The following is a 17,743-nucleotide window of genomic DNA, read 5'->3' as shown; positions in this document are numbered from 1 at the left end:
GTGCAGCAGAGTTGTGTGTGTATGTATGTATGCAGTAGAGCTGTGTGTGTCTGTCTGTATGTAGCAGAGTTGTGTCTGTATGCATGTATGCAGCAGCTACAGAGTTGTGTGTGTCTGTATGTATGCATGTATGCAGCAGCTAAAGAGTTGTGTGTGCCTGTATGTATGTGTATATATGTATGCAGCAGCTGCAGTTTTGTGTCTGTATGTATGCTGCAGAGTTGTGTGTCTGTCTGTATGCAGTAGAGCTGTATGTCTGTATAAATGCAGTAGAGCTGTGTGTGTCTGTATGTATGCTGCAGAGTTGTGTGTCTGTCTGTATGCAGCAGAGCTGTGTGTGTCTGTCTGTGTGCAGCAGAGCTGTGTGTGTCTGTATGTATGCAGCAGAGTTTTGTGTGTCTGTATGCAGCACAGTTGTGTGTGTCTGTATGCAGCAGAGCTGTGTGTGTCTGTATGCAGCAGAGCTGTGTGTGTGTATAATAGGCCTACATGTGTGTAAAAAGGTGAAAGTCTAGGACTAATAGCAGCAGTCTACAATTAGATCTTTGATTGTAGTTCCATGAAAAATAAATATTTTGATGGTTTTCCAAATTTTTGAAAATGTCTGGATTATCAACGGCCAACGGAGGGTAGCGGCAAATTTGACGACCGCCCCGGGCGGCAAAAGCAGTAGCTACGCCACTGCCACTGAGCCACCGTTCTACTAAGAGCATGCATGATCTACCTCTGCTCTATTCAGCTTTGGCTCTTTAGAGCCACAATTCTCGGGATCGGTGAGGGACACGGTGGTCAGACCTCTTGAAAGTTGTCTGCTATCCAAACTTGAGAACATCCCTTTAAGATAAAGTTGCCTGTTGCTATGAAAAAGCCTAAAGATAATAAGGGAATTTAAAGCTTTGTTGTCCACTTGAAAAAAAATGGCCTTTAGATGTGTTTTAAATAAAATTACATACAACCTACAAATATACTTGAATTGACAGTGCCCTAATCTCCAGATATCAACTCCAACCTGTCCCTAAGCACATAACAAGTTCTATCACAGTGGAATTAGTTTGCACAAACTAACTGAACCCGCTTCCTTTTATTCCTTGTTTGTCAGTCTCATAGATTTGCTGTTGTAAGATGATATATGCCTATAACTGCTCATCTTCAGTTTAACCCTACAGTGCTAAAAGTTTTCATATCCCACTGTGAAATATACCAGGGAACAGGAGCAGCAGCGAAGGGGATTATTAGTGAAATCCCAAACAGAAGAACTTCCTGTTGTTTTCCATTCACTTTTAAAGCCTGTGCTCTGTATGCAGCTACTACACACCTGCTGGTCTGTTCCATGCAAAACCCAGCACCGATCAAGAGAAATTAGCAGAAGGATTCCCAGCAGAGCACTGCCCTCTCCTGCTCAGCAGGTGATCACATTGAACACACAAAAAACTTTTAGAAAACTAGTGCATTGTAATTTTTCCATTTAAGAATTGTGAATGAAGCCTCATCTAATGCCTGAAGTTCATATGTTTGATCCCGCTACATATTTTAATAAAACGGAACAAAGAACAATAAATCAGACAGGACATGAAAAAACATGACAGAAGCTCTAGATGTAGGATGCAAACAGAATAAATTTTGATTTCTGGACTTAAGCTAGAAGTACACTGTGTGCACAATTATTAGGCAATTTGTATTTTTCATGATTGATTTTATTATTGAACAACTACAGTTCTGTCGGTCAATCCAGAAAGATAACTAATCTTTAAAGGGAACATGTGAGGTGTAATATGCACCCAGCACCACGAGCATCTCTGGGTGCGTATTGCTAATCCCTGCCTAGCAGTCCCAGACTTTAGTTGCATAGATAAAGAGATCTTTAGAAAAAGTATTTCTAAAGATCATTTATTATATGCTAATGAGGCCAGCGACTAGTCACAAGGACATTAGTTCCCTTGGCCAGTCGGCCCCCTTAGCATGTAATTATGCCCCTGTGGGCGTGCTAATATGCTAATGAATGTGTAGCATCAGAGGCATGGTCGCACTCACCTCTGCTGCAACTGCGCGCATCGCTGGATTTCGGCTCAGTTCACATGATCCTTGGACCTACAGTCATGCTTACTATGAAGCCGGGTATACGCATCCCGGCTTCAAATTGGTGTAGTGTGCATGACTGGAAGCGCCAGGGACTTCTGATTATGCACATTGACCCTAGGCCCGGCGTTCTGAGGCGGTGCAAAGGACACAGATACGTACGTTACTGCCGATGATGACGCTGGGCAGTGGCTATTGTATAACATGTTAGCACACCCATGTGGGTGTGCTAACATGCTAAGAGGGCGGAATGAGTGCAGGAACTAACACCGTGCTCATTAGCAAATCATAAAGGATCTTCAGAAATACTTTTTCTAAAGATCTCTTTATCTATGCTACTAGATACAGGGATGGTTAGGCAGGGATTAGAAATATGCACCCAGAACTGCTCGTGGTTCTGGGTGCAAATTGCACTTGACAGGTTCCCTTTAATCCTGAAAAGCAAATATTTAAGAAACTAAATGTGAAGTTTTGTCTTTCTTAGGAGAATATCTATGTGTGCTGAATTATTATGCAGCAAAATGAAAAATGCAAATTTTCTCATTTTCATTACTTACTTTCATCTGGTAAAATGAGATTAATAACCAAACAACTCAAAATGAAAAAAAAACCAAAACAAAACACATTACTGACACTTTCCAAAAATTATCAGTGACTAATATAGCCCCCCTTCTTTTCAATAATAGTCATAAGCTTTCCCTCCATGGAGTCTGTCAGGTTCTTAAGGGGGCTTTACACGGTAGCGATATCGCTAGCAATTTCTAGCGATATGGAGCATGTAAGTACCCGCCCCCGTCGCGCATGCGATTGTTTGTGATCGCTGCCGTAGCGAACATTATCGCTACGGCAGCATCACACGCACTTACCTGGTCGGCGTCGTCGCTGTGACTGCCGAAAAATCCCTCCTTCAAGGGGGAGGGACGTTCGGCATCACAGTGACGTCACCGCAACGTCACTAAGCGGCCAGCCAATCAAAGCAGAGGGGCGGAGATGAGCAGGACGTAACATCCCGCCCGCCTCCTTCCTTCCGCATTGGGGCCGGCGGCAGTTAAGGAGAAGGTCCTCGCTCCTGCGGTGTCACACATAGCGATGTGTGCTGCCGCATGAGCGATGAACAACATGGATAAACAACCCTTACCGATTTTTGAGTTTGGGATGACCTCTCCATGGTGAACGATTTTCACCATTTTTGAGGTCGCTTAAGGTCGCTGGTCAGTGTCACACGCTGCGATATTGTTAATGACGCCGGATGTGCGTCACTAACAACGTGACTCCGACGATAAAACATTAACGATATCGTAGCGTGTAAAGCCCCCTTTAATCTGTTCACGATCTACGTTTTGGACAACTTCAACCACAGCCCCTCAGATACTGTTTAAAGAGATGACTGTTTTCCTTCGCTGTAAAATCTCCCATTTAAAGGGGCTGTCCTCTACTTGGATAATCCCTTCTTAATCACCATATTTGTCTCTGTTAAAATAACAACGCATATACTCCCCTCCAATGCCGACGCCATTGCAGCACTGCCAGCACTCGGTCTCCTGAGGCTCGTGATGTTGTAAAGTCAAGCAAGCCCTGTGAGCAATCAGCGCCAGCTTCACTCTCCCCGACATAAGTGGTTATCTGGGACATTGGCTTCTTTTTATTATTGGGCTAAGACCTTCTGCCCGACGATGATCTCTGCCGGCTCAGGCAGTGACTCTCCTGTTTTATGTTACCAATAAAAAATAACCAAAGTCTCGGATAAACCCTTTAATAAAAAAAACTAGCAAATGTTTTCTACTGTATTTTAGATTAACAGCTCCAAATAAATTCTGCACATCTTGGAATCTGAGTCCAAGAAAGTCAAATCTAAACAAGCTATTAGCACATTCTAGTAAGCACCACCAGTCCATTATTACAAGAGACAAAGAGGGAGGAAAATCATATCCGCAACTTTTCCCAAATAAGGTATGTGCCAAAAATTGCACTTTTTTTCTGCCATAATTCTAGAGCATGGTCCTCAATAAATTCCCTCCCAAAGTGCTTCCTAAGTGGCTTGTTCCATTCATTCTGACAGGGGCAAAATATAAGTTCTAAATCAGGATAACTTAACCCTTTACGACCAAGGACATAATGGTACATCCTTGGTGGCCTCCCGCCGGTTACTACGGGCTCCGGCGGCGAACCAGCAGTTTTTTCTGCACATGTCTGCTGATCCAATCAGCAGACGTGTGGCTAAGAAGTGCAGCTAGATCGGAGATCTGCCTGCACCTGATAACCCCTTAGATTGCGCTGTCAATCACTGACCGCAATTTAAAGAGCCACAGCGGGGATCGTGCCGTTCCCCGCTGCCATTAGGAGCCCTGTGATACAATTATGGGTTGCCAATGTGTTGTCATGGTAGCATGGGGTCAGCTGGTGACCTCTGATGCTGCCATGACTCCCTTCCTGTGAGAGCCGACAGAGCACCGGCACTCACAGGAGATGAGCATTTCTGCTGATCAGAGCAATGCTGCTCTGATCAGCAGAAATGCACAAGCGATCGGACTGTGCAGTGATAAAGTCCCCTAAGGGGACTAGTAAAATAAAAAAATGGCCGGTAAACAGGTTTTAAAAAATATGACAAAAATAAAAAAGCGAAAAGTTCATATCACACCTTTTGCCCCATTGAAAAGAAAATTAAAAAAAATAAGTAAAAATATACACATATTTGGTATTGATGGATTCATTAATACCCTGATCTACCGGTATCAAAATATAAAATCAATTAATCTGATCGGTACATGGTGTGTCGAGAAAAATTTCCAAAAGAACAAAATTACATTTTTTGGCCATTTCTGTAAAATGCAATAACAGGCGATCAAAACAACGCATTTCCACAAAAGTGATATTTAAAGACATTGGCTCAAGACGCAAAAAAATAAGCCATCACACAACCCCAGATCGTGAAAAATGAGAATGCTATGGGTCTCGAAAAATGGCGACAAAAGCGCTATTCTTATTTTGGAAAAACGTCTGAATTTTTCTTCACCACTTAGATAAAAGGAAAAGCATATATGTTTGGTGTCGACAAACTCGTACCGACCTGAGCCATCATATTGGCAGATCAGTTTTACCATATAGTAAACATGGTGAATACAAACAAAACAAAACCATTGTGTAATTTCATTTTTTTCCCCTATTTCTCCACATTTGGAATTTGTTTCCCATTTATCGGTACACTGTACAGTGAAACTAACCGTTTCAATCAAAGGTACAACTCGTCCCACAAAAAATAAGCCCTCATATGGCAATATTGACGGAAAAAAAAAGATGTTATGGCTCTCGGAAGAAGGGGATGAAAAAGCAAAAATGAAATAAGATAAATGGTCTGGGGTGAAGGCGTTAAAGTGTAACCATCATTTTTAATTTTATTACATAAATCAATAGTACACCTAAAAATAAGCAACTTTGTAATACATCTTATCAGCCGTAACCGCTTATTTTTCGTCCTGGACTGATCTTTCATTTTCAAAATTCTCAGTTCCTGAATAAATCTGTCTTCAGTGAATATAGTCTTTTATATCACCGAGATAGGAGATGATGGTGTCGCGGGCGGAGGAGGGGACGCTGCGCTCTCCCACTGCTCGGGTCCGGCCGCGGCTGCTGCGGCTGCTCGGTGGTGGCTCGAGCGGTGGACCGGATCCCGGGGACTCGAGCGGCGCTCCTCGTCCATGAGTGAAAAGGGTGGGGATTGGATGGTGGGGATTTGGTTATTGTCCGTGACGCCACCCACGGTTGTGGTGAAGTTGGTGACACCACCGCTGCTATGGACGGGGATCCCGGGAGCGGTGACAGGGAGCAGCTTTGATGTTAGTTCTCCCCTCCGTGGGTAGGGGGTTAGTTGTCCCGGGGCCCGGTGATGGGGTAGGTATGGATGGCAGGCGGGTTACGGGGCCTGGTGAGGTGCAGGGTCGCGGGGGCAGCGCTGTGCCGCACGGCACGGTGGTACTCACTCAGCCAATGATGAGGACACAGTTCTCAGTAAAACACACGGCTGGATGGACGGGTCCCACAGACGGCTGCGGTGTTGTTTCGGCAGGTTGATGGTGACTGCCTTTCCCTGCACCTATGTACTGTAAACGGTTCCAATGGGTTCCCACCGGTAACCCGCTCCCCGGCTTGGATGTGGGCCGGAGGAGCCCCTTTTGCCCGCAGGCTCTGGCCCTGGGAACGGTAGCCTTGGCGGTGGATGTGTTTCCCTCTCACGGTTGGACTGTTGCCTTCTGTCGGGACTTGGCTGCTGGGAAACCCAGGAGGTTCCCTTCGCTGACGGATTTAACAAATTCACGGCGACTCCTAGCCTTGCCGGGGTCCGTAAGCCCCTGCCAGATGGTGCTGACTTCTCTTTGTATACCGGTCCGGTACCGCCGGGCCACCGCCCGTCCACGGTCCTTACGGTAGACTCCGATAGGCCACTCCTGCAGACGGTCACCACCGTCTGCCAACCTTGCTGATCCGTCCGGGCCACACACCCGGACCAACTTCAGGCTGCTTAACTGCCACTTTACTCCTACCACTTTCACTTCCAACTCTAATCTGAACTCTTTTCCCGGATCCAGGACTGTGTACTCCTCGGTGGGCGTGACCAACTGCCTGGCCCACCCCCCTGGTGTGAACATCAGCCCCTGGAGGAAGGCAACAAGGGTTTGTGTCTGACTTTGATGTGCCTGACCGGGAGTGTGGGGTGTGTGGGTGTTGTTCTCTGTGGCCCCTGGCTTGTCCAGGGCGCCACATTGGCAATTGGTTTTCAAAATATTCTATATAGAAAGGAGGGGAGAGGGGGGGAGGAGCTCTGCCTTTAGATCCTCCCTTTTAAAATAGAATCTTGTCAGTACTGTCATCTATCTCAGTAAGACCCGTTTCACACATCCGGCATTTCGCCAGTACAGAGTACTACAGTACAATGGTATCGCTGCAAGCTCCGGTCTCATGCTGTCATGTGACCGGAGCATGTGACCGGAGTTTGCCGCGATGCCACTGTACAGTATTAACACTGTACTTGAGTGTACCAGACGGCAATCCGGTGAAATGCTGGATGTGTGAAACGGACCTAGTATAAGAATCTGTACTCCGAACTTTGAGCATGAAAGATCAGCATATGAGAAGAAAGAAGTGGAATTGTCTAAGATATATCACAAAGTTTCTTATTTATTTGTACTATTAACTTATTAAAGAAAAATTAAAATGATGGTTGCATTTTAAGTATCTATGTTGTTCCTCACTTCAACATAGTGGCAGGGGCATTCAGAAAGAAAGCTGAATGGACTAGGATACATTTCATGATAGATTTATAGCATATGTCCAATGTAAAATTAGGAGAAGAACACAGTCATGTTGCTGTAGTATATACTGTTATTCTCATAGATCACATGATGATATTTGTATATATATACCCTGATGATTTTAATGTTTCTATTTTGCGTTTAAATCAATATTAATGTATAGATTTTAAAAACTATATTAGAATGTTGAAATAATAATAATTCTTATTGTTATTATTAATAATAATCAAAAACAATTTTCTGTAAATTCTACAATACTCTCTGTGCTAAGCTATAATCTAGACACATTGTGCTACCAACAAAAGATTTAAGGAATACCCAGCACCTACCATATGTCTATCGGTGACGGAAATGAAGTCTTGTATATATATATATTTTTTTTATATACACATATATATATATATATATCTATATCTATATCTATATATATATATATATATATATATATATATATATATCTATATCTATATCTATATATATATATATATATATATATATCTCTATATATATATATATGTATATATATCTATATATATATATATCTCTATATCTCTATATATATATATATATATATATATATATATAAAATCCCGCCGCACACTGTGAAAAACCAAAATAAATTCTACCTTATAACATTAATGGAGGTATTTAGAATATTATAATGGCCATTGCAATACCAGCCCAGCGCCCCTTCACGGCAACCTCCTTTGCTGGGTCCTACACTACACTGCATCTTCTCTGGGTTTTAAAAACCTACAAGATCAGCTAGTAAACAAAAAGGAGGCTAATGAAGCAGCCATGAGCTGGGGTGCAAATCTAGCAAACAGAGCACCACTCCCTGTTATATGCATTGTACAATAGAAAAAAAACAGAATGAAACAGCGGTTCCCTTGCTGGTTTCCCATGCTGGTACTAACCATATGTTATAAGGTAGAATTTATTTTGGTTTTTCACAGTGTGCGGCTGGAATTTTTTCTCATATTTATACACCATCCAGATACGCACCTGTTCACATTGTAAAGGTGCTGCCAGTACAGTTTGAATTCAGGTTAGTACCAGCGTGGGAAACCAGCAAGGCAACCCCTGTTTCATTCGTTTTTTTTCTATTGTACAATGCATATAACAGGGAGTGGTGCTCTGTTTGCTGGATTTGCACCCCAGCTCCTGGCTGCTTCATTAGCCTCCTTTTTGTTTACCAGCTGATCTTGTAGGTTTTTAAAACCCAGAGAAGATGCAGTGTAGTGTAGGACCCAGCAAAGGAGGTTGCCATGAAGGGGCGCTGGGCTGGTATTGCAATGGCCATTATAATACTCTAAAATACCTCCATTTATGTTATAAGGTAGAATTTATCTTGGTTTTTCACAGTGTGCGGCTGGAATTTTTTCTCATATGTATACACCATCCAGACACGCACCTGTTCACATTGTAAAGGTACTGCCAGTACAGTTTGAATTCAGGTTAGTACCAGCGTGGGAAACCAGCAAGGGAACCCGTTTCATTCTGGTTTTTTTTATGTATATATATATATATATATATATATATATATATATATATATATATATATATATATAAATATTACGCAAATTTTACACTTAATGTGTAATGGTATATTCAATTTTATATAACCTGATAGATTTATAGCATATGTCCAATGTAAAATTAGGAGAAGAACACAGTCATGTTGCTGTAGTATATACTGTTATTCTCATAGATCACATGATGATATTTGTGTATATATATACCCTGATGATTTTAATGTTTCTATTTTGCGTTTAAATCAATATTAATGTATAGATTTTAAAAACTATATTAGAATGTTGAAATAATAATAATTCTTATTGTTATTATTAATAATAATCAAAAACAATTTTCTGTAAATTCTACAATACTCTCTGTGCTAAGCTATAATCTAGACACATTGTGCTACCAACAAAAGATTTAAGGAATACCCAGCACCTACCATATGTCTATCGGTGACGGAAATGAAGTCTTGTATATATATATTTTTTTTATATACACATATATATATATATATCTATATCTTTATATATATATATATATATATCTATATCTATCTATCTATATCTATATATATATATATATATATATATATATATATATATAAAAAAATCCCGCCGCACACTGTGAAAAAACCAAAATAAATTCTACCTTATAACATTAATGGAGGTATTTAGAATATTATAATGGCCATTGCAATACCAGCCCAGCGCCCCTTCACGGCAACCTCCTTTGCTGGGTCCTACACTACACTGCATCTTCTCTGGGTTTTAAAAACCTACAAGATCAGCTAGTAAACAAAAAGGAGGCTAATGAAGCAGCCATTAGCTGGGGTGCAAATCTAGCAAACAGAGCACCACTCCCTGTTATATGCATTGTACAATAGAAAAAAAACAGAATGAAACAGCGGTTCCCTTGCTGGTTTCCCATGCTGGTACTAACCATATGTTATAAGGTAGAATTTATTTTGGTTTTTCACAGTGTGCGGCTGGAATTTTTTCTCATATTTATACACCATCCAGATACGCACATTGTAAAGGTGCTGCCAGTACAGTTTGAATTCAGGTTAGTACCAGCGTGGGAAACCAGCAAGGCAACCCCTGTTTCATTCGTTTTTTTTCTATTGTACAATGCATATAACAGGGAGTGGTGCTCTGTTTGCTGGATTTGCACCCCAGCTCCTGGCTGCTTCATTAGCCTCCTTTTTGTTTACCAGCTGATCTTGTAGGTTTTTAAAACCCAGAGAAGATGCAGTGTAGTGTAGGACCCAGCAAAGAAGGTTGCCATGAAGGGGCGCTGGGCTGGTATTGCAATGGCCATTATAATATTCTAAAATACCTCCATTTATGTTATAAGGTAGAATTTATCTTGGTTTTTCACAGTGTGCGGCTGGAATTTTTTTTTCATATGTATACACCATCCAGACACGCACCTGTTCACATTGTAAAGGTACTGCCAGTACAGTTTGAATTCAGGTTAGTACCAGCGTGGGAAACCAGCAAGGGAACCCGTTTCATTCTGGGGTTTTTTTTATATATATATATATATATATATAAATATTACGCAAATTTTACACTTTATGTGTAATGGTATATTCAATTTTATATAACCTGATAACCTGTGCATATAAGCAAAAAAAAAACAAAACAGTATCAGGTTCTGCACTTTGTACTGGTCTAAAATGCTGCATCACAATGTAACAATCCAATTTAAACTAAGTGATAGATATTTTTAAATGTTTCCCTTTATGCAGAAATATAATTGAGATTCAGATTCTGAATCACTAAATGATTCCGAGCCGTTTTGAAACTGTAATTGTTTAATTTGTTTATTAATGACCTTGACGATAGCACTGAGAACACTTTCTCATGCTTTGCTTAAAAAGAAAAATGATCAAAGATAATTATTGCAATAGAACATGATTCTCACACTTCAGCTTTGGATAAACTAAGGGACTTGTCCACTAAATTAGGTGAAAATTCAACAATTGCTCAGTTATGGTGAGGGTGTATTGGATTGCATGCTACTTAAAGAATTTTTCATTAATGCATCAACTGAAGGGAGAACTTGGGCGAGACCTCACTGAGATGACGACTTCATATGAGAAAAGTGAATGTCACATTGATGGTAAAAATTAACAATGACCAAACACTGATGGAAATCTGATATAAAACACTAATTAAAATGGGTATTTTTATTTTAGAGTACAAGAAACATAACTGATGTCTCATTGAACCCTTATAGCCTTATAGCAGGGGTGCACAACCTTTTTTTTTTTTTGCACAAAAGACACACCATCATACTGAAACAGGCCCAGGGGCTGCAAAACAAAGAAATAAAAGATAATTGCATGAATACATCACCAGAACCATTGTCTTTGTTTGTCTACCACATCAGTACATGTATACAGCACAAAAACCATCATGATTACAGGGAATCAACACCAGAACCACCATCAGTACAGCAGTACATCACCAAAACTACCTTCAGTCTATGAATGCATCACTAGACTTAGTACAGTGATCACATTCAATGTCAGGCTAGTGCCCACCATATACACTTGCATTGCATGAACTTGTATTCGGATTATTAGTACCGAATACCTAGTACCATTCCAGCAAAAATAGGATCCAGCAGCGACATCCAATGTAGATAAAAAAATGTATTTTATTTAAACCATGTTAAAAAACATTAAAACATGAACAGACGCCTTTCAGAATTACCTCCTTGCTCACAGTCCATCTCCTATAGCATATGTGTCTCATATAAAAAGACAAAGAGCGGGCAGAAAAAGGAAGGACATGACATCACATACTTAGAAAAGAAAAAAAATTGAACACATATGGTGAATTATCAAGTATAGAACATCAGTGCAAATAAAATAAATCATTTTTAAGGTTCATTCCCTCAGGATATCTAATTTGCATGTAATAAATCCATTTAGCTTCTCTATATCTCAAAATTTCTTTAATATTTCCTTCTCTTTTGGGAATATTTACTTTCTCTATGACACTAACACTGAGACTACTGCAATCCCCCCGGTGTTCCTTTAAGAAATGCTGTGAAGCTCCTGACAAGCTCCTGGTGGTAGAATTAGCCGCATCATAAACATGTTCAGAGATGCATCATGTCAGAGTCCACAATGTACTTCCAATATATTGTTTTTTACAAACATTACACGATATAAGATAAACAACGTTAATTAATGTATTAATAGTATAATTTTTGCCTGTAGTATAAGAATTTGTTTAGTGTTATGCATGAACTTACATAGGCCACAATTTTTCTGGCCACATTTGACAGATCCCGTTGTCGGCAACCACATGGATTTATCATTAATTTTTATGGCATGACTACTACTGTTGTAATCACTAGGAGAAAGAATATTTCCCAAACTACGGTAATTTTTGGAATCGAATTTCAGTCCCTGACCCAAAATTTGCTTCAATATTGTATCAGTAGATAATACCAGAAGAAATTTTTTTATAATTTTTTTTATCAAACGATTTGCGATGTGAGGAGGTGCTCCATCATGCATGAAAGTGGTCATCTGAAGACACTGCCACTGTTGGAGTTGCGGAACGACCACTGTTTCCAGGATTCTCTGGTATCTCGCTGCTATCACGGAACAAGTAGCATCCCCAGTTAGCCTCATTTCTTCATAAAAGAATGGTCCGAGGATGAATGATGAGGTGAAGCCATGCCAAACGGTTACCTTTGGCGAATGCAGCGGAACCCCTACGGATTTTGATAGCCCGTATGCAACAGTTATGTGTGTTTACCGTTCTATTCAGGTAAAAATGCGCTTTGTCGCACCACAGAACATTTCATGGCCAACTGTCATCCACTCTCGCCAGAAACATGAATGCAAATGTCATGTGGGTATCATTGTCACGAGGAAGAAGTTGTTGATGATGGATAATTTTGGACGGGTATGCCCACAAGACCTTTTGGAGAACTTTCCACACTGTGCCGTACGGGAGCCCCAATTGCCTGGAAACACTGTGTGCACTGCTGTTCCCGGCAGGGTTGTTCGTGCCCTGTTCCACAACGGCAGTAGCAATGTCCTCCACAACCTCTCTACCAACCGGTCGTCGCCTGCGTCCTGGTTGAACACTCAGTAACCCTGTTGCCTCAAAACGTGTCATCATCTTCCTCAGTGAATTGACAGTCATTGGATCTCTACGTGTGTGAAGGTCTTTCAAATGACGAAAGGCTCTCAGTGCAGCTGTAGAATTCCTGGCCTTATCATAAAACAACCGCACTAACAGCGCACCATCCGGCAAAGAAGCCGGCATCTTGCAAACCGAGGTGCAAGGCGCGCTCACTGTACAACGCCACTTTTTCACCTGGTGGGGAGTTTTGGTATAATTTTTTTTTAACATGCCTTCCGTTACCCCATGCCTTGAATAGTATACATACCAATTTTCAGCCAATTATGTCCACTAGGTCAGTCTGCACACGGTTCTAAACACCTTAGGTTATTTTATGGCCACCTTGTACATAGGGGGCAGTATTATAGTAGTATTATTCTTGTACATAGGAGCAGTATTATAGTAGTTATAATCTTGTACCTAGGAGCAGTATTATAGTAGTTATATTCTTCTACATAGGGGTAGTATTATAGTAGTTATATTCTTGTGCATAGTATAGTAGTTGTATTCTTCTACATAGGGGCAGTATAAGGCTATGTGCCCACGGGACTTTGTACCTTCAGATCATAGATCATACATCCGCAGGTTTCCCACAGCTGCTCCCCGAAATCCGCAGCTATTTATAGCTGCGGTAGTACAGCGAAATAGCTGCGGTAAACCTGTGAGCAGTCGTGCGGCTTACCTGCGGAAGTCCCGGCCTCTATCTCCATAGTGGAGGGCCGGGATTTCCGCAGAAATAATTGACATGCAATTATGTGCGGCTGCGGGATATCCGCATTATGTTCCGCAGCCGCACATATCCACAGCATGGACACAGCACTCCCCATGTCCCATAGGAGACCATGGGGAGTGTCTGTACTTGCTGAAACCTGCGGATTTATCTGAAAAATGCAGATAAATCCGCAGGTTTAATCTCCCGTGGGCACATAGCCTTATAGTAATTATTATTATTACTCTTATTCTTGATCACAGATGCAGTATTACTGTTGTTATAGAATATATGGGGAAATATTATTGTAGTAGAATTCTTGTACATACTGTAGATGTAGAAATTAAACTTTGTAAAGCTAATGACCGTAAAAACCTGCAACCTGACTACCATTTTTATTCAATTTACAAATATATAAAGTAGCCACTTTTGTTTCCCCAACCTCCCTCCTTAATATTGGCTCATATAAGGGTCAATACTCATCAGGGAAGAAACAGAATATATTAATTATACTATAAAGATCCCTCCACATTTTCCTAAAAGAATATAACTTATTTGATCATTTCTAGCTTGCGATGGGAGAGTATAGTAAAGGTAGCAAGTTACAACATCTAACCTGTACAGTTACTGTCTATGTGAACTGAATCTAAAGTATAAATCCCTAAAAATGATTAACTTTATAATAAGTACTGACATCAGGATCAAAGGAGATATTCTAGGATATTAAACAGGCAAGAAAGTGATTTAATGTATGACATTTCCCCTAGCCATCTTGTCAATGACTAATATGCAGCTTCTGAAGTAACTGACTTGGATATAGGGTGTACATTAGTTGATGCATATGGATAATTCACACTAAGCCACATACATCTCTGTTCATTGTAGCAGTTCATTGTGGTGTTAAGTATGAGCGGCCAGCCACATGTGTCCTCACGCTTGCTTGCACACTACAAAGTGTGCCATTTCATTTGCTTCCTCCTGATGACAGCTCTAACAAATCTCTGGACCTTTCAACTAGATTGATGTTCTGAGAGTCGCCGTCACTGCCAATAGATTCCTGTAGACAGCGAAGCACTGTACAGCGAATGAGAGATTCCATGCCTCCTGTGTAGTTATATTGGAGAAACATGACAAGTGAAAAGTGGTCTGACTCACGGTCAATGTATACACTTAGTGACGTGACGTGCCTTCATGCAGGCTGCATGTGAATTGGCATCTGAATGCTCAAACAGTGATGCTGACCTAAATGATCTGTATATTAAAGTCTTTGAAGATTACGGGTAGAAAGCTGAAATGATGATAATATGCATTTCTCTAAGCCAGGAGCCTCAAACTAATATGGGGTACAGGCCCACATAGAAAAATCCCGTTAAGGCGTGAGAAACATGATTAAATTTAAGCTGGTGCTACATGGCAACAATTCCACTGCTCTCCTACATACAGCTATGCACTTCACAATAAATAATTTGCCATTGTGCAAAAGACAGTTGAAAATATAGATTGTTAAGCCGAACTGTGCCACCCATTAACTAAAGCTAGCACCTTTTCCCCCAGCCAATAAAAATATAAATAAGCCACTGTGCTTCTCCCCCCAATTCATTATAAGTCCTTGTCCTGTGTCCTATCCTCCCCAATTCATTGTAATTACGTGTTCTCTCTCCTATTATCATCTCACTCGTGTTGTGCTCTCCCCTACTGTGTGTTTGGTTATAAAAAAATAAACATATGAATCAATGACCTTTCCATAGGATCCCCATGATATGGCTTCTATCCTTTACTGGCCATGTAACTTAAGAAATGAAGCAGACGACAACTTCATTGCGCAGGCTAAGGCTATGTTCGCACGTTGCGTCGGTGTACCTGCAGTTTATTCTGCACGTTTTCCTTCCCTTGGTTTTTGACCAAATGGCTTTTGACCATTTTTTAGCGCTAAAAACGCATGCGTTTTTACCGCGTTTTTAGTGCGTTTTTAGCGCTTTTTACCTGCGTTTTCACCTGCGTTTCTGCAGATGCGTTTTTGAGATCAAGACACTGAGAAATAAAGTTGAATTAGTCAAAAAGAATGAAAAAAGAGAAAAAAAGTCTTAAATTAACTTTTAATAAAATTAAATGGGAAATTATCAATTTTAATGTAATAATAGCGGTTATGCACATTTTAACAGAAAAATAGCTAAAGTTTATTATTTTTTAGCATTTAAATTTTCGGTTATTGTGTGTGTGTAAAGGAACATTAGAACCCATTAATTTTATGCCAGAAAAGCATGCGTTTTTGGAGCCAAAAACGCAGTTGAAAAGCAGGTAAAAAGCATGAAAAACGCAGGAATTGTGATTTTGGTTGCTTTTTGCCATTTCTCATTGACTCCAATGTTAAGGAAACGCTGCAGAAATGGCAAAAACAACTGACATGCTGCTTCTTTTTCAGCATGGTTTTTGACCACAAATATGCAAATTAAACGCTGCTGAACAAAAAGCAAAGTGCAGACAGGATTTCTGCTTTTACCATAGACTTTGCTGGAAATCAAAAACGCATGCCTTTTTGCCCAAAAACGCTGCTGCCAAAAACGCTGCAGAAACGCGGTAAAAAACGCAACGTGCGAACATAGCCTAAGTCACAGAAGAAAGTGCTGGCCAAGAAGTTAACAATGGATTCCTGCACCTACTCTGTGACTTTCTATTGCCACCAGTGGCACTGCATTAACATTCCCTGACCGGCGCTGTCAATGGTGACAAAAAAAGCTATAATGAGGGCAATCTGGCTATGGGCTCTGGGTGCTAGCCCAGATCCCCCTCCATTATAAGCCATCCTTGGCGATGGGCCATAACAAATTGTGTCTAAGCCAAAATGTAATATCACATATTAGAATAAGCACACAGGTTTGCACAACAGAACATAGGAAAAAAATATTATCAAAACTAATTTGGTGATGTAAAGACGTGGAGGGGTTAATATCACTAATGTTAGTCGTCTACAGTTTGTGCTTGTTTCTTGGCGCTCTGGGGTAGAAGAAGGGGGTAATGATGTATTCCAAAGTGGTAGAAATATATTAGAATGGTTGTACAAAATAATTAAAAATAAAGAATATTATATTCTGTCCCCATCAGTGACAGAAAAAGGTTCCAATAATGTTTACTTTGGTTGTCTTATATCAAAGCTAATATAGAGCCTAAGTCCATTGATTGTGGGATCACTTATGTGACCTCATGTGTGACATGTGTAATGTCTTTCATTTATGTTACTTAAAGGGAATCTGTCAGCAGGCTTTTGCTATGTAAGCTGAAGCCAGTATGCTGCAAGGGTTAACAAAGAACATTCAGCAATGCCTGTCTTGTTACAGTGTGATCTGTTGTGTATTTGCTGTTTGTTTAAGCAGCAGGACCCTTATCATTGCTTGGACTACAAAGTCACGTGCAAGGCAGGTCGACACCCCCCCTTCTCTGATTAACACCTCAGTACAATTACTAAGTACAATTTCTATTAAGAGCCCAGTGTTGGCAGGGACAGCTCACTCAGCACTGCTACATGACTAATGCTACATTTTTTTATTTTGTCAGAACAGTTGCAGCCAGTAATCTAAAAGGTACTTTACACGCTGCGACATCGCTAGCGATCTCATTAGCGATGTGAACTTCTAGATCGCAAGTGCGATCTTTTGAGATCGCACATAGATCATTTTACGCATGTGCGATCTCAAAAGATCGCACTTGCGATCTAGACGTTCACATCGCTAATGAGATCGCTAGCGATGTCGCAGCGTGTAAGTGATACATTGTGGGATTCAGGATCTTTTTGCCTAAATCATGCTGCTCTTAGATGAGCAACAATCTGCTGACAGATTCCCTTTGAACTCTATACAATGTAGCCAGCTGCACACTTTGTCGAAAGCTATTCTAATTTACACACTATAAATGAAGTCTATTGCTGGTATTAGTGCAAATTTTACATCAATCACTCCTGTGCTATAATCATTTTCGGTGCCCTT

The 17,743-nt window shown here is 40.6% G+C and overlaps 1 protein-coding gene across 4 annotated transcripts in view; it reads right to left on the bottom strand.

Moving 5' to 3' along the window:
• PTPRF (protein tyrosine phosphatase receptor type F) overlaps nt 1–17,743 on the bottom strand; it is a 1,173,234-nt gene that overhangs the window by 996,043 nt on the left and 159,448 nt on the right. The gene's annotated exons all lie outside the window — the stretch shown is intronic.

Source organism: Anomaloglossus baeobatrachus, chromosome 8, assembly GCF_048569485.1.
Source record: "Anomaloglossus baeobatrachus isolate aAnoBae1 chromosome 8, aAnoBae1.hap1, whole genome shotgun sequence".
Lineage (NCBI taxonomy): Eukaryota > Metazoa > Chordata > Amphibia > Anura > Aromobatidae > Anomaloglossus > Anomaloglossus baeobatrachus.
The sequence above is the reverse complement of the archived record's forward strand: the minus strand, read 5'-3'. Positions and strand labels throughout refer to the sequence as shown.